This window comes from Poecilia formosa, unplaced genomic scaffold, assembly GCF_000485575.1.
Source record: "Poecilia formosa unplaced genomic scaffold, Poecilia_formosa-5.1.2 Scaffold47, whole genome shotgun sequence".
Classification (NCBI taxonomy): Eukaryota; Metazoa; Chordata; class Actinopteri; order Cyprinodontiformes; family Poeciliidae; genus Poecilia; species Poecilia formosa.
Window position 1 is genome coordinate 1,733,313 of NW_006799986.1, and position 16,501 is coordinate 1,749,813.

A 16,501-nucleotide genomic window follows, 5' to 3' on the forward strand; every position below is an offset into this window, starting at 1 on the left:
AGACATGTAAACAAAACTGTCCTGCAAAAAGTGACTGAAACAGCAGCAGACTGAAGACTTTTATCATCCTGTTTTTCTTAGAAATGGAGAAAAGAGAAAAATGATAACTCATACAAATGGAAAGTTGTAATTTATCTAATAAATTGACGTATTGCAACAATCTTAGCTCTGATTTCCTGGAATAAGAAAGAAAACATGAAGTGTTGCTCTTGGCTTTTACAAAGTCCTGAGCAGCTTCATGCTGCGCTCATGAATCTGCAGCGAAACGCCGTTACTGTGCCGCAGTGATGGAAGCCACTCAGACTGACTGCAGTCAACAAAGCTGCCATTTGTTCCTGAAAACAGGCTGACTTTAGGATCCCAGAATAGAAACACAGCAGCCATGTCGGCCGCGGCGCCGCTTCGCGTCTCCACGCTGCTCAGGCCAATAAACAGCCTCTACAGAGCACATGTTGCTCCGGATGTTCATACTGACAGGGTCTAATCAGGATTTCAAAGGTTTTTAAAAAGTCAGCAGGTCTTAGAAATCAAACGAGTGTCTATGAGTGGCAGCTCCACCAAACAGCCTGAGCTGAAAGTAGAAAACTTTAAATCTCAGCAGGAGTTTCTTAAGGCTGCATTCGGTTCAGTTTGGGACCAAAACTGCAACAGCAAAAACTTTCAGCTGCTGTGGTTCTGTCTCTGCTCTGAGTCAAAGCAACCAAACCTGTTCCCCTCCTCGCCTGTGGGGGCGCTGCACCAAGAACCACTGAAGGAAACGACTCAGCGCAACCTCCTCATTCATGAAATGTTTACAAAAAAATGTGGTGTTAGATTTTAGGGGTTGGAGGATTTCTCTTTTGTCTTTGGTAAAAAAAAAAACACGAGCCATTTCTCCTGCTAGCGCTAAGCTAACATGTTTGTTTTGGTTGTATTTACCCAGAATGCCCTGCACTGAAGTCCACTTCCTGCTTTTGGAGCGGTCTCCGTTCTCTGCATTGTCTTGAAGTGTCTTATTGTTAGCCTTGATATTAACTGAGTTATTTCTTCATTTGTAATTCGTTCTGATAAAAACACAAACGGACTGAAGCTCTTATTAAACTTATGTTGTCTGGTTTAATGAAGCTTTCTGTTTTTGTTATGTTTTACTAATTTAGTCTGATTTGGAGTTTGCTGTTCATTTTTTACTGTTGTTGCATTGTAACAATTAGCATATTATTTTCATCATTATTTCAGATTCTTCATTTGTTTCCATTTTTTCCTGCTCTTCCATCGACACTCGGCTTCATGCTCCTTCATCAGATCTGATTTACTTTCTTGTTGTTAACTTTATGTTCTTAACCATCATGATTCCAGGGATATATTTATTTAAATGATTGTGTTATCTTTGTGTTTTCTCTCAGTTCCTTCCCTGTATTGTGATTATTCAGTGATTTAAAGTTTTTTCTCTGCTTTGTTTCGTCTTATCTGTTAGTTTATTAAAGTTCAGTCTTTGCTGATTTATCTTTCTGGTTTTGCATTTGCGTTTTCTCTTCTTATCGCTCCTCTGACCACAACACAAACCTGCACCAAAAGCCAAACGTCTGCCCTGCAAAAACAAACGGTCTGCTGGATGGAAACGGTGCAGAGATAACGTGGAGATGCAGACATGATTTCTTGTCAGTCACCAGAGAAATCATTGTTTATTTCCTGGCAGTTCAAGAGGCGCTGAAGCTGCAGATGATCGTTAATAGAAGTGATAAAAACACCTGTCGGTTCGCAGGATGTGGCGTTTTCATTTCCGGGTTGCATGGCTTTATTACGTTTGTTACGGTCAAACTTTGGTTTAGTGGAAATAAGAGAATATCACTGCAATTTGACTGTCACAATCACAACTTTGATATTTGTATGAATAAATGCATAAATATATGGATACTGAATAATTTTACCTTCTCCATGAATTCGAGGTTTTGGACAACCGAAGGAGGAACAGTTTCTGAGATTGAGCTCAAAATTTCACCGTTTTTTTTCCTCACAAATTTGCATTTTCAGCTCAGAATTTTTTTTTTTTTTTTAAGTTCTATGAAACCTTTTAAATTAATTTCAAAATGTGTTTTCTCATATTTTTTTTTTACTTTTGGTGCTAAGAAATTTCAATTTTTTCTAGAAAGTTTCTGAAATCCATTTCAAATGTGAGTTTTTTTCTCAAACTTTTGATTCTCAGAGCTCATAAATGTTCATGCTTTTTCAACAAAAAAGAGATTAATCTAAAAATTAATCTGTTTCTTCCAAATTCACAAGTTTTTATTTACTCAGAAATGTTCACATTTATTCTAGAAATTTTCTGAGTTCAATTTCAAAATTTTTGTTTTTTTTCCTCATAAATTTTCCATTTTTTGATCTCTGAAATTTCCATGTTTCTTCTAGAAAATTTCTGAGAATAATCTCAAAATTTCAGAGTTTTTGGTGGAAATTTACTACTGATTTTTCTTTCTTTCTACAGTGGCTCTAAGCCTCCCTAGATGAGACACAAACACACAATAATTTTTTTTCTTCTTTTTAAACTAAATCAGCTTCAGATCTGATAAACTAACCACATAAACCTGATATCAGCTGTTCCTCTTCATATAGACGCAGATGAAGCCTGAATCTGCGTTGTTTTGTTTTGTCGTCTGTTTATGGTCTCCGCTGTCGATGCGAAGCCCGGCTAACGCCTGGACCGCATCCAGCTCTCCATCGCTGCCATATTCAGTCAATATGATGCTAAACATCAATAAGGAAATGAAGACGTCTGTAAACAAACACAACAGAAGCTGTTTGTGTGTAAAATGCAGATTTTATTAAGGTTGGACATGTAACTTTTCTAAAGTGCTCTTAAGGAAGCAGATGGAAGCAGCAGGAAGACAGAAGACTTGATTGGCGTTCAATGGTTGGCAGTTTGACAAGCTGAGAGCCACAAACTGCTGCTTTCTATTTATACACCAGCGTCTCCGTCAGTTACATATGAAAATAAAATATGGCTTCAGCTGCTGGACGTTTCCATCCCTCCGTCCAGAATCATCAGCTTTTCCCCCCAAATTAAAAACTCGACATGATATTATTGTGAATCAACATTTTGGGACAATTATTTTCTATTTTGTTGGTCTAAAAAATGTTTTGTTTTCTCTCTTACAGTAACATAAATGAGAATTTTATTTAATATGTACTTAATATTTTGGTAAAATATTAAACAAATATTGAAAATTGTACTTTATGCATACGTATTAAATAAATATTAATATTTGTACTAATTAAAATGATAATAAAGCTTAACATTTTAATTTAAAGAATGAAAATACTCGCTTGTTTGTTTTTTGATGTAAAGTTTTTTGCCTTGTTGCTGACATTTTCTAATCAAATAAATTTGATTTATTGCCACAAATTATTAAATTACCACAAAAATGATATAGAGAGTCTATGTATCCTTTAAGTCTTAAATGAACATTTAAGGTTTTAAAATGTCTTGTATTTGTTTAAAAAATATATGTTGCTGTTAAATTTTGTTGCTGTAAATCTATTTAATCTAGCTCAACAAGCAGTTGGATGACTTTCCATCCATCTGGTTTCTGGATGGAAAGTCATTAAAACACTTTGTACAGCAGTAAAACCAGCTGACCAAACATGCTGGAGCTCAGCTTTTGTTGCTAGGTAACGGGCGGAACTCGACTGGGTTGCCAGGTAACGACGCAGTATGACTCAATAATCTGGAGACTTTTAAAATGGCTCGTTTTCCAGACACCAAAAATTGTCTGGTGGGTTTTTTAGTGCTCGGTTGTTTTTATAAACAGCTGAGATACAAATGAAAGTAGAAAAATGAGAGAAAGTGAGTTTTGCATAATAGATCCCCTTTAACGATTGAAAACTGCATGTTCGGTTTATATTTTAAAAGGGTAAACAAACTTTAAATGTAAATTTATGTGTCCAAGGTTTTCCTCTTTAATGTGATTTTTAAGCTTAAGCGCGAACGAGGACACTTCAGTTAGAAATCCAGACTCTTTGAAAGAAAATGACTCTCTTTTTATTATTATTATCCAGCAGCTCTTTAGTTGTGCATTCTGTCTATTTAATATAAGGGACAACAATAAAGGAGCGAATAAACTCTTAGCTTGTCCCCTGAATTGGGAAGTCATGGCATTTGTCTCGGTGTGAAGAAGTCGCGTGTTTGGTCTGCTGACACGGCGCTCACAGCTCCAAGCAGCTGTTTGTTTATTCAGACCTCTGCCCGGGTTCCCGCGGTATCCTCAGTGTCGCTGTCTCTCTGCATCAGGCTCAAAGGCGACTGCATGGGAAGCGCAGCAGAATGTTTATGTCAGTGCCTTAAAGTAATCCGAGCAGCTTAGCCGACTGGCCGGATGCCTCGCTCTGCTGGAAATCCTCCAGGCCACAAAATATTCATCAATATGAACGTGTCAGAGACTCCGAGCTGACCCCGTCGACTCACACTGCCTTTATGCGTCTCACTCTTCCTGCTGTTTGCATCTGGATTTAGAGCCTAAACTTAACTCTGAAAAAAATGGAATAAAATCCAGAAAATGTCTCAAAACATGTTAAAACTCATTGTTGTAATAGTTTGGGTTTTTTGTTGCAGTTTAGTTTTATTTTTTTTCTAATTCAGTTGGTTCATGTTAGTTTTTAGAGTGCATTTGTTAGTTTTTATTAGTTCTAGTAGTAGTTTTAGTTGTTTTAGTTGAAAACAACTAAAAAAGTCAGTGTTGTGAATATGTGAACATTGATTGGGTAATGAAAACTTTAAAATTGGATTAAATTATTGTTGAACAACAACTAACTGATCACAGTTTTTGCTGTTGCTGTTCTGCACTAGTTTTACTGTTTGTGTGGGAAAAAATCAATTTGACATCAGATTGATAGGCAAATAAATGTATTCATTAACATAAAAACAAAGCATATTATATCTATATTTCCAGTATGTTTTACTATGTTTTAAAAAGCATGGTATAGTTCCAGTTAGTTATAGTTTTTCCCATTCAATTACCGTTTTTAGTGATTCCCATTAGCAAAAACATTTTGTCAATTTCAGTTTCTGTTAGTTCATTAAAATAAAGCATTAATTTTTCTTCACATGCAAAGATTCACAGGAGATTTCAGTCTGGTCAATTCTGCCTATTTTGAGCTCCTTTCAAAACCGTACTCTTTGAAAAGCAGAAGTGGAGCCTTCTATGCAACCAACAAGAATGTAGTAAGTAGTTTATGGATGGAAAGTCAACAACAAAACACTTTGTTTCTCCAGCAGCCATTGTACAGCAGTAAAACCAGCTGACCAAACATGCTACTGCTCTGCTTGGGTTGCTAGGTAACGGAATGGAACTCTGCTGGGGTTGCTAGGTAACGGGCAGTTCCTGCTGACTTTGTGATGTTACACTCCAAATGTTTTTAAATTGGCTCATTTTCCAAACACCAAAAACTTTTTACTGCATAAAAAATGTCTGGGGTTCTTTTTTTAAGTGTTTGGGCTGTTTATAGAAGCAATAGAAGCCCAGATGGAAGTACAAAAATGCTCCATTAGCTCGTCTTCATCATTTCCTGAAATAAATGTTCTGACCTGCAGCAAATTATTAACACAAAGTAAAACTTTGAACACTACTACTGCAGCTGTAGCTCTGATATTACCACCATGTAACAAACAATCCCAAGTCTTGCTGCTTAACTTTGGCCGCTGAAGGGATTTTGTACCATTGCCCATTCAGAACATGAGCCGGCCCGTTTGGTCGTCCCGGGGGTTTCGCGATCCCTCACGGCCAATTTAAGAGAGGCACTTGTGCCGCTCGAGCCGGAGCCAAAAGGTCCCCGCTAATTTCAGCTCTGAGCGAGCAAACGCTGATGACACACCGCTTTATTCCAAAGTCGCTCTGCCCCACTGGCCTCCGCATCAGAATGCAAATGAAGGGTGGAGGACTGTGGATGTTGGTGGGGCGCCTGGTAAATATTTAAATTAGCATGGAGGAACCTAAATTAAGATGGGAGTGTGAGCGCGCTGCATTTCATAAAACGGTCACACAAGCGCAGTCTTTGTGATCTACAGAATCAATATGTACTGTGCTGTTCGCTGACGTTGGCCTGAATTCAGTATGAGCACAGCTTGGACGCTGACAAAGTGTGCTAATTAAGGATTTTCCCTGTTGGCTGGTTTCCTTTCAGATTCCGTTCTGAGGCATTTGCAGAAACTATTTCTAAACAGATCCGCCATGAAAACACACTTACAAGCGCGGCAGCGACATGTGACCTATGAATATTTCACTCTTCATCCTTTTGCATGCTCTTTGACTTTGACTTCCTTTCATTTGGTCTTTCATTGAAGCCAGCTGGGACTTCGCTCCAAAAGTTTAAAAAAAAGAAATAAATTTGAATAATTTAAGTAAAGATGTAATGATGAGCAAATTGCATAGAATCACATCAATTTGTCCCCAGCAGCAGCTTGTAGATACAATTATGGCACAAGAGACGACGACTCAATACATCGCTCAGGCAGAATAGCTAGCCCTGCTAATTGGACTGAACAAACTAGAAATTCCCAGAGGACAACCCACATTATGCATCACTAATCACAGTCTCACTGGATATTCCTGTAATGGGAAAGTCCATGAGACGAGACATTTTATGTTGTCTTAAGCAGAACAGAAACAACCCTCAGTCGTTTTGGGATGCAAACAAAATCCCTCTTAGCATTAGCAGAAATTAACTTAAATACATTTAAATGCATAATGCTTTTAATCCAGACTAAAATGTTGCTGGACAGCCAGAACATTTACTCCTGTGTTCAGTTATTGCCAATCCAAGCTTGAAAAACCTGTTCCCCTCCCAGCCTGTGGGGGCGCTGCACCAAGAACCACTGAAAGGAAACGACACAAAAACCTCTGAAGACACTGAGAGCAACTTCCTTCTTCACAAAATGTAAACAAAGATGGAGTGGGGTCAGATTTTAGTGATGGTCTAAAACTAGCAAACAAACGTGCTAGTCTAGCTAGTGCTAGACTACTGCTGGTCTAGCATGTTTGTTTTGTTTGTATTTACCCAGAATGCTTTGCGCTGTAGTCCACTTCCTGCTTTTGGAGCGGTCTACGGTCTGCTTGGCGTTCACATATGTGTTCAAACAGCACCAGAGTTCACTGCAACCGAAGTGGGACCGAGGTTTGTAGGCAGACCAGAGTTTGCTTCAGACAAAGTGCTTAATTAATTATCAAGCAAAAATATTTAGCTTGCTAATGAAATATTTAGGTTGGAGCTCAATATTTAGCTCCAACCTAAATATATAGCTGGTTAGCTAAAGCTTTACATAATTAAATATTTGCTTTGAAACTGTTACATGGTGAATTTTTTATTTTTTCAACCAAATTATTGCTGCTAATTCTTCACTGTATTTTTACAAACAGCTCCCAATAGGAAGTGAATCATTTTATAAAAGATCTCGATTGGCTAAAACTCAGCTTTGGTTGGTATCATGAAGCAACTCTGTGGATTTTGTGATGAAAATAAAAAAACTGAGCCCATGTCTGATCACAGTTAAGTAGTGGTGTGTTGGCTTCCTGAGCTAACAGAGTCGATCGACAGTACAAAGCATAATGAGTCTATTTGGAGGTCATTGATGCATTCATGAATATGATTCCTGGACTGATGTGCACATTAGCTGTCAGTTAGGAGATATTAAGTGTTTCCACTCTGTTAAGATGAGCCTGGGGTGTCAATCATCTGTCATAAAGTGGATGAATCCAGATGGAACAAATGAGATGTGCTGTCTGTGTCCAGTCATTACTGAGAGCAGTTAATCAGAACTCAGCGAGTGGCGAAGCTGAAAGCGACGGCTCCTTTTTTCACAGCAATGATAAAGTTTGGATTCAGTCTACAAATAGTAAGAATAAGATGTGTGTTTGTCACCGCAGTGCACAGACTTATAAACGGGAGTAACAGCCATTTTACCTGGAGTGTCTCTGCACACAAAGCCTCTCCCAGGTTGGTGAGCTTCAATCTCATGGCGGTAATTCAGGCCATTCAGAGGCGTCTTTTCATCCAGAAGCAGGTCATCAGCCACCTGAGATGAGTTCTTCATCTCTCCTCCTCTGTGTGACGAGCCTGAGGACAGGTGGGTGTGCAGGTGGGCCCATTGATCCAAAATGACAGGCGGCCGCGGAGCGTTGCCTGGAGACGGAACGTTGGCAGGCTGCTGCAGAGGGACAGGCTGGACATGGCGCCACAAGCCGTGACTGACATCGGGTCAGAGCATGCTGGGTAATTTCAAATAACTTCCCCTTGAGAAAAGATTCTCCCCATATTTCCTATTTGCAGGAATTTGTTGAGGGAAAAGGAAAATGACAAGCAGCAAAATCTCAAGGCTCCCAAATACTATTCATGCTCACCTTTCTGTCACGCCACTTCCTGCGGTGGCTCCCACTTCCTCCCTGCTTCTGTTACGAAGCTACCACAGAGCTAGCGCTGCACTTTTCTGCAAACGGCTGCCTCCCTGAACAACGATGTTGGCATGAATGTGCTTGGCTGTCTGCTGGATTGAGAGTCCTGACTGAAAAGAAGCGCACACACCTCCAAATTGCACCTAGACTCAGCTGTTCTAGTTGCTGTGAGAATTTTAGTTTTAACCATTTCTGACAAAAGTCGCAAATTTCCTTTGATCCTGTTCCTGTCTGAAAACAGCATGAACAGGAGATACCACTGATGTTTGCATACCGAATACAAAAACCGGATAGTTGAAGTGGAAAAGTTGAAGAGAAATATCCCGTCTGAGCGCCAAAAAGCAACAAACTTCTGACCATCAGACAACATTTCACTCAGAGCTCCCTCATCAGAAACAAAGCTGGAGTGTTGCTTTGATTATTTTATTCATGTTTGATAAATCCTTTGCTCTCCATAGTAACCATTCAGCTGTGCAAAACGCCTGGATGGACCTAGCCCCGCCTTCCAGACGCAGCTCCTCCTCTGAGCTGAAGTTTCAGCTTCAGAGCTTCACACTCAGCTCCTTCAGACTAGCCAGAAGCAATTAGCATCTGCTGAGCTCATTATAGGAGCTACTTCTCAGTTCGGTGCTGGCAGAAATGTTGTTAAAGGGTTAATAGAGGAGCCATGTTGGGATGACTTCCTGGAGGCGGAGCATCAGAAAGAGCAGGAGTTTCTTAAAGAGACAGAGGCCCAATTTCTAGATGTTAAATCAGGAAATAATTTTTTTTAAAGTCGTGTTTCATATATAGAGCATTTTTTAACAAATGAAGGTAACGTAGTTACTTCATTATAATATAAAATGGTAATATGTGCCTGGAAAATGCATAATACTGCCCTTTAAATGTCAGTGTTTTTTGTGATAAAAGCTTCTGCTTTTGGATTAACTTGTAAGTAAACCCTTGTAGACTAAAAGAATGAAGGTCATGATCTTTAAAAGTAGTAGAAAGTATAAAAGCACTGACTGTTGAACAGGAGATGTTCAGGCTCCTTGAAGGACTCACCTTCCCCCATCTGCCGCTCTGCGGATGGCCGGGGTCCAGGCTTGTTCTGGTTCAGGTTCGCCAGCTGTGAGCGCTTTTAAATGGCACAAGGAGCACCATCTGCACCTGCTAATAGGGATGAGATGGGATGTAATGTAGTGCTAAATAATGGTGCTGGGATATCTGGCATCCTCACCTCCCACCGCATTAAAGCGCCATCACTTCCTGGAAGCCAGAGACGGCGCCGCGGCCTCTTCGCCTCTCGGGTCCGGCTGCGTTCACGCTCCTGTGGAAATATCGATTTTTTCTTCTTTTAATCAACCTTTCAGTCATTTTCTCTGTGGAGGAATCCGCTGTAATCTGTTGTCACTTTGCCTCCTTTGTTATGCAGATGTTCTGCTGCTGGGAACCGCTCCAGTTCCCCCGGGACCCGGACCAGGCAGGAATCACACGGAGATTGGGTTTTTATCCTCGCCTTGTAACACGTGTCAGCTGCTGCAGCTCCTCTGGTCGGGACGTCAGTTTACATGTTTGGTTCTCGTTTCGCTTGGTGAACTGATTACTGTCACTTTGTTGTGTTACGCTGTCAGAATCGTTATTTAAACTGGAGTTCAACCTGAAAAAGCATCAAAAAGTCTCCATTTGACCAAAACCTTAGAGATGAAATCCGTTTAGATATTTACTGTTATAAAACTCAATTATATTAACACTAACAAGCAGGCTGGGCGATTTGGACTGAGAATTTTATAAATATTTTGTGGTACTTTTGTGATAATTTAAAAAAAAATATTTAAAAAAACAAATGATTGTGTTTCTTTATGGTGTGAACAAATGGCACAGCAATCACAGACACAAATACTGATCATTTAATTTGACTTATTCAGGATTTATATCACAAACCTGCACAAACTCACTAATATGTGGAATCACATTTCCACGTTTATTGATGCTCTTTGGAACAAATAGTTCAGAAAATAGTAAAAATAAAGTTTCCAATAATATCAAATTTAGTTTTTTAACATAATTGATGGAAATTTATTTAAATAATAAATCAAACTTATCATAAAAAGAAATGTCGACAATTACTGCATTTATTGTGAGCGTCCCTCTATTGTGTCAAACTCGAGGCCTGGGGGCCGAATCCGGCCCGCCGTAGTTTATTATGTGGCCTGGTAGAGTTTAGAGGGGCGGATAAACAGAACCGTCAAGACAACAGGGCTTAAATATTATTTCATTGATCAAATCAAATCACTTTTTATCTTGTTACTGTCTGATTACATCAGATTACATCTCAGACCTCAAAATTTAGATCAAAATGGATCATTATAGATCAATGTGGATCTATAATGATCCACATAGATCTATAATGATCCATGTGGATCTATAATGATCCATGTGGATCTATAATGATCCATGTGGATCTATAATGATCCACATAGATCTATAATGATCCACATAGATCTATAATGATCCACATAGATGTATAATGATCCACATAGATCTATAATGATCCATGTGGATCATTAAAGTCCCTGATCCTGATCAATTTAGTGAGGAATAAAATGCAAGAGCAAAGACTTGAATAAATAAAACCAAAAACATTCAAACAACAAAGGTCAGGTAAAAACCTGTTAGCTCACAGGTGTCAGACTCCAGTCCTCAGGGGCCGCGGCCCTGCAACCTTTAGATGAGCCTCTGCTGAACCACCTGAACAGAATAATCAGGTGGTTCTGGAGACCTGATCTACACAGGGAGGAGGTAATGAAGCCGTTTCATTCCAGTGTTTTGTACCTGTGGCACATCTAAAACCTGCAGGACAGCGGAGGACTGGAGTTTGACCCCCCTGCTGTAGGAGATATGGATGTGGCTGCATAGCGCCCCCTGGCCTCACCCGGTGCAGCAGGTCAGACTTTGAAATGAAGCCAATCACTCTGCTCTCGCTCGCTGTAATAAAGCAGCTCAGCGCCAGGAGGGCCGACTGCTGAGGCTCTGGGACGGTGCGGCCAGTTTGAAGTCAACTTCCTGCTTCAGGGAATCACTTCCTGTCTGCAGACCGACTGACTCTCTGCTCATCTGGTACCGACACAACCCACACAGCAATATTATCTACAACCACACAGTTTTACTGATCCGGACTCTGATGTTTTGTTTTTATCCCGTCATTTCTTCACAGCAATCTGAGGAAATCCACTCAAAATAAGTTTAATTATTATTTTCCACTGAGCAGCTGAACCCCTAATGAGAACCCAAACTCTGCTGGAGTCCCTTTGAGCAGCCAGTTGCTGCTACTATTCATATAAGTGGACAGAAAGTGAGATGAGTCAGCAGCGCCACCTAGTCAGTCTAGGAATGAAAACAGGTTCGGCATCGTAGGAATGAGCAGCATTAAAAACAAACAGATTGAAATTCATTTATTACAAGCTGACAGTAAGAAAACCCTAAAACTGAACAATAAATATAAAACGACAGGCGGAGGTTTCATGTCGTTTCCTGCAGTGACTCCTGGCACAGCGCCCCCACAGGTCTGGAGGGGAACAGGTTGGTTTGGTTGGTTTGGTTCACTGAGAAACAGAAGCTGAAAATCTAACAAATGTTGTAATTTTGGTCCCCAATCGAACCGAATCTACCAGATTATCAGGTATAAAAACACCAGAAATCTCAGGTTTCCCATGTTCACAATAAATACAAGCACAGGGTTTTCTCAAAGCTCCACCTTGTTTTACATAAATAATCATTTTCAGTGGGTATAAAGCAGACTTTACATCCAACAAGTGTTTTGACCTTTGGATTAAAGGTCAAAACACATGAAATCATTTTAGTTTTCCCAGATTAGACTAGAGCTGAGTCAGCCGAAAGTATCCTGATCTCTAAACAGGTGAGTATTTTGTTGCCACTTTTTGTGCTTCCAGCCGTTCCAGCTGTGGATCCTCAGCTCTCCTCGTCTTTCTCTTTCCACTTCCTGTCGGCCATCAGACCCGGCGCCGTGTGAGGTCTGACGCACGGCGCGAGTTTACGAGTCCTGATGACCTGAGCAGACCTGCGATGGTAAACAAGGGGACGGACACTTCTACATGACATTGGGCAGAGGCAGCCAGTGGCCCGTAGCAGCTTCATTAACGCTGGAACATTAACTGTAAATCCAGGCGATGCCGGAGAGAGGCCTCAACGGCAGCTCGTGAGGGTCAATCTGCAATAAAAGGCGTCCCTTTTCATAGCCTGCGGCAGGAAGACTGGAGACCTCCCTCCACTCTCCGAGCCATTAACTTCCCTCTTTCACGGCGGGCAGAGCGGCCGGTAACTGAGCTCCCATAATCCCGAGCGTTACCTTCACCTGACCTTCATATGCCCAAGGAAAGAGCAAGTATGGATGAAATGATGGGACAGCTGAAGAGAGGCAGCAGCTGTTGGGAGATAATTCAGTGGAGCCGAGGCAAAAACACAGCTAGGTTGAGTATTTTCCAATTTAAGGGAAGTCGTCTGAAGGACGAGGATTAGCGCATCAAACGGCGACCCCAATCAATCCTGGAATTTTAATCATGCTGGAGTTTTGGACCGCAGTATTTTCAGAATAATGCCAGGACTTTTCACTGCAAAGAAAATATTTTAAGTAGGAAAAATGCGCTGAAGTATTATAATAAACGTGTGAAATGGTCCAGTTGCGACGTAGATCCTAAGTTGTGCCTATTGTGGGCAGCCGCCTGTTTCCTGCTTCTTTTCATTCACATTTAGCTGCACGTCTTTAAGACGAGTTGGAATTGGTCTGATGTGAATATGGAGCCAGTCAGAGGGGGCGCAGCATCAAGAACCACTGGAGGAACAAAAACTCTGAAGAAGAAACCGAGCGCAACAATCTTCAAAGTGGAAGCAAAGATGGAGTGGAGTCAGAGTTTCTGTTTTGTCATAAGTCATTTCTCCTGCTAGCGTCAGGCTACCATGTTTCTTATGGTTGTATTTACCCAGAATGCCCTGCGCTCTAGTCCACTTCCTGCTTTTGGAGCAGTCTCTGATCCACTTGGCGTTCACATATACAAACCGAACCAGAGTTCACTTCAACCGAACCGAGACTGAGGTTTTTAGTCGGACCAGAGTTTGAATCTTTGGTCCGATTAGCGTTCACACCTGCACAAACGAAACTGGACTGGAGTTGGATTAAAGGGGATTAAACCTTAATCCCCTTTAATCCAAGTTTCATTGGACGATACATTGTCCTAGACCTTATTCATTCAATCAATCAATCAATCAATCAATCAATCAATCATGTTTATTTGTACAGCACATTTCAGCAACAAGGCCGTTCAAAGAGCTTTACTTCATATAAACTTCATACAGTTACCAATTGAGAAACCAGTAACATTTTGCTACAAGGAGCCATTATTGTTTATTGTAATAAACAATAACATTGTTGTTTTGAGACCATTTAATGGTAATTATGTCATAATAATGCAAGAACACATCTTCAAAGATCAATAAACTCTAAATCCTCACAAACATGCAACACTGGAACTGGAAGACATTTTAAATATCCAAAATAAATAAACAAAAAAACAAATAAAACTTATGAAATTTGGTCCTTCAAAAAAAAAAAAAAGGCCAAATCACCAGATTGAAAACTTTAGTCATCCAGTAAAAAGAGAGAGAGAAAAAAAAAAGATCAATCCTGCAAATGATTGAATTTATCTTGTGATTAACTGAGTTTCTTCAGGTTTCTGTCGCTAAACTCCTTCCTGTTTGAGTCATGAGTTTGGGACGGTAATACCGCATGTTTCCCTGCATGCGGTCCTGGCTGAGACGCAGCGGGCCGCGGCGGCACTTTGTTTGATTCTGAACGCTCCAAAGGGACCAAGCAGGAAAAAACAGCCAGAAATAGAATGAAATTCAGCTGGCACCTTAAAGAAGAATACAGCCGTCCTGCAGGGAGGACGGAGCGAGGCTCTCTGCTCGCCTCGTGTTGCTACTCACACAAACAGAAATGCATTAGAGGGAAGCTGAGTTTCCTAGAGAGCCGTGTGAGAACAAACTCCTGCTGCTCTGCCGAATGAGGAAAAAACTCCACCGCGTGGTTTGACCTTTTATTTTTGAACAATTGTTTTCTAATTATTTTGGGGGATTTCAGTTAAAGCTCCATTATGCAAAATTCAAGTTTTGCATGTTTGGGTATCCCCCAGTCCAGCCCCAGACCTGGCAACCCAAGTGAATATCCACCCACTTCTTTACAAGCTACCGCTGCATAATGGCTGCTGGAAAAGGAAAATCCAGTGTTGTGAAAACATGTTGGGCCCTGTGACATTAACGACACTGTTTTCATTTATTTTTTACATATTGAGATGAGCTTCTCCTCTAAGATCGCAAATATATGTTTTAAAAAATATAACATTTTCTGGTTTTCTGGCAACTCCAAGTTGACATATGAAGTTTTCACTAATAATTACTTTATTTTGCATGGATCATTTCCTTTCTCCCAATTTATGGAAGAAATAAATAATTAGAGATGCAGTATGTAACTTTTACATTAAAAAAATAAATTCTTATTGAAACCAAATGCAGCAAAAGGTAAATATTGTTTTATTTGACCAATTTATATATAAAATGATTTACTTTACTTTGTAGATTGCAATACATTAACATCAATATTGTCAGTGTCTGGTTTATTATTTTTATTTGGACATTTCTCATTGTGTTGAAAATTCTCTAACTAATGTTCTAAAAAGCCCAGATTTCACAATAAAAGCCCAAATTTCAAAGTAAAATTAAAAGTACCTAAACTTTTACAGTTAAATCAGTAAGCACAGAGCAACCATTTAAATGCATTTGGCCATATTATTTGTCCTTAACCCCCATATTCATTGGCTGTAATGATTGTAACCATGGTAACAAGGTGTTTTGAGGTGGATTAGCATAGGATACTGTGGAATATCGAGTTTGCAGCCTGAAAATGTAGCTATTAGCATATCATGAAACTCTCATACAGCAACTACTTCAGCCAGAGGCGTCTTCAGATTCACTGCAAGACTGACTGCTACTGGAGATGCTTTCTGTCCACTGGGATATTTTTGACATGGGAACAAACTGCTGTGTCATTTAGGAGGTTTTTAAACAACTCTCTGCTGAAGTGAAGAACAAAACTCACATTTTTCATAAGCTGTCGGTTTCAGATGAATTTTTTTCCTCCAGTCTGATTAGCTTGACGTCACACCAGAGAGCTGAATGAACAAAAGTGATGATTTAATGACCATAAATGCAGTTAAGTGGATCCAACTGCAGAACATGAGATGCTTTATGGACTGCAGCCGATCTGTGGAAGTTCAGGGATGTGCAGAAACGCTGAAGGGGGGAAATATTGTTTTTATTGTCATGGGAACACAGTCGTCTCACAGTATTAACATTCATTTCTGTGACATGAACACGGAGCATAATTTGGGCCGCAGTGAATCACTTAAAATCATTATGTTTGTAGGAGCGGCGGAGTTTAACAGCAGAGCCACGGCGCCCTCTGCAGGTGAACAGAAGAAGCGTTTTTATCTTCCGGACTCTAAAAGAGAAATTCACCTTCAGCAGCTCTTAAATGTTTTTGTTGATGTTGTTGGGAAGGACTGCTGGAACATTTTCTCTCTATCAGCTCAGTAGAGACATAAACTCCAGGTGTAAAAATTGGCTCCCAAACATGCACAGATGCCCGTCTGTGGCGGCGAACAGCAGCTTCACGGCAAACACTGTCATTAAAATCCCTGAAAGAGACACGAGTCTCATTTCCTGTCAGGAGAAAAACGGACAAAATCCTTTTAAATCTAATACTTCCAGGTGTTTAAATGAATTTGGGTCTAATGCAAGGAAAGTAAAGAAAGTTAACACCAAACAATGACAGCAGCCTATGGTGTTCTGTTTGTAAAGTTACACTGTCAAAAATCAGAAGAGAAAATGAGGGTTCATCTTTCAAAGTCATATTTTCACCATGTTATTCAGTAATTTAATAAATCCCACAGTTTTAAACTAAATATTTAGTTTTTTAAGCTAATTAAATAGCAAACTAGTTATCTTGCTAAGTAGCAAGCTATCTAGTTAAC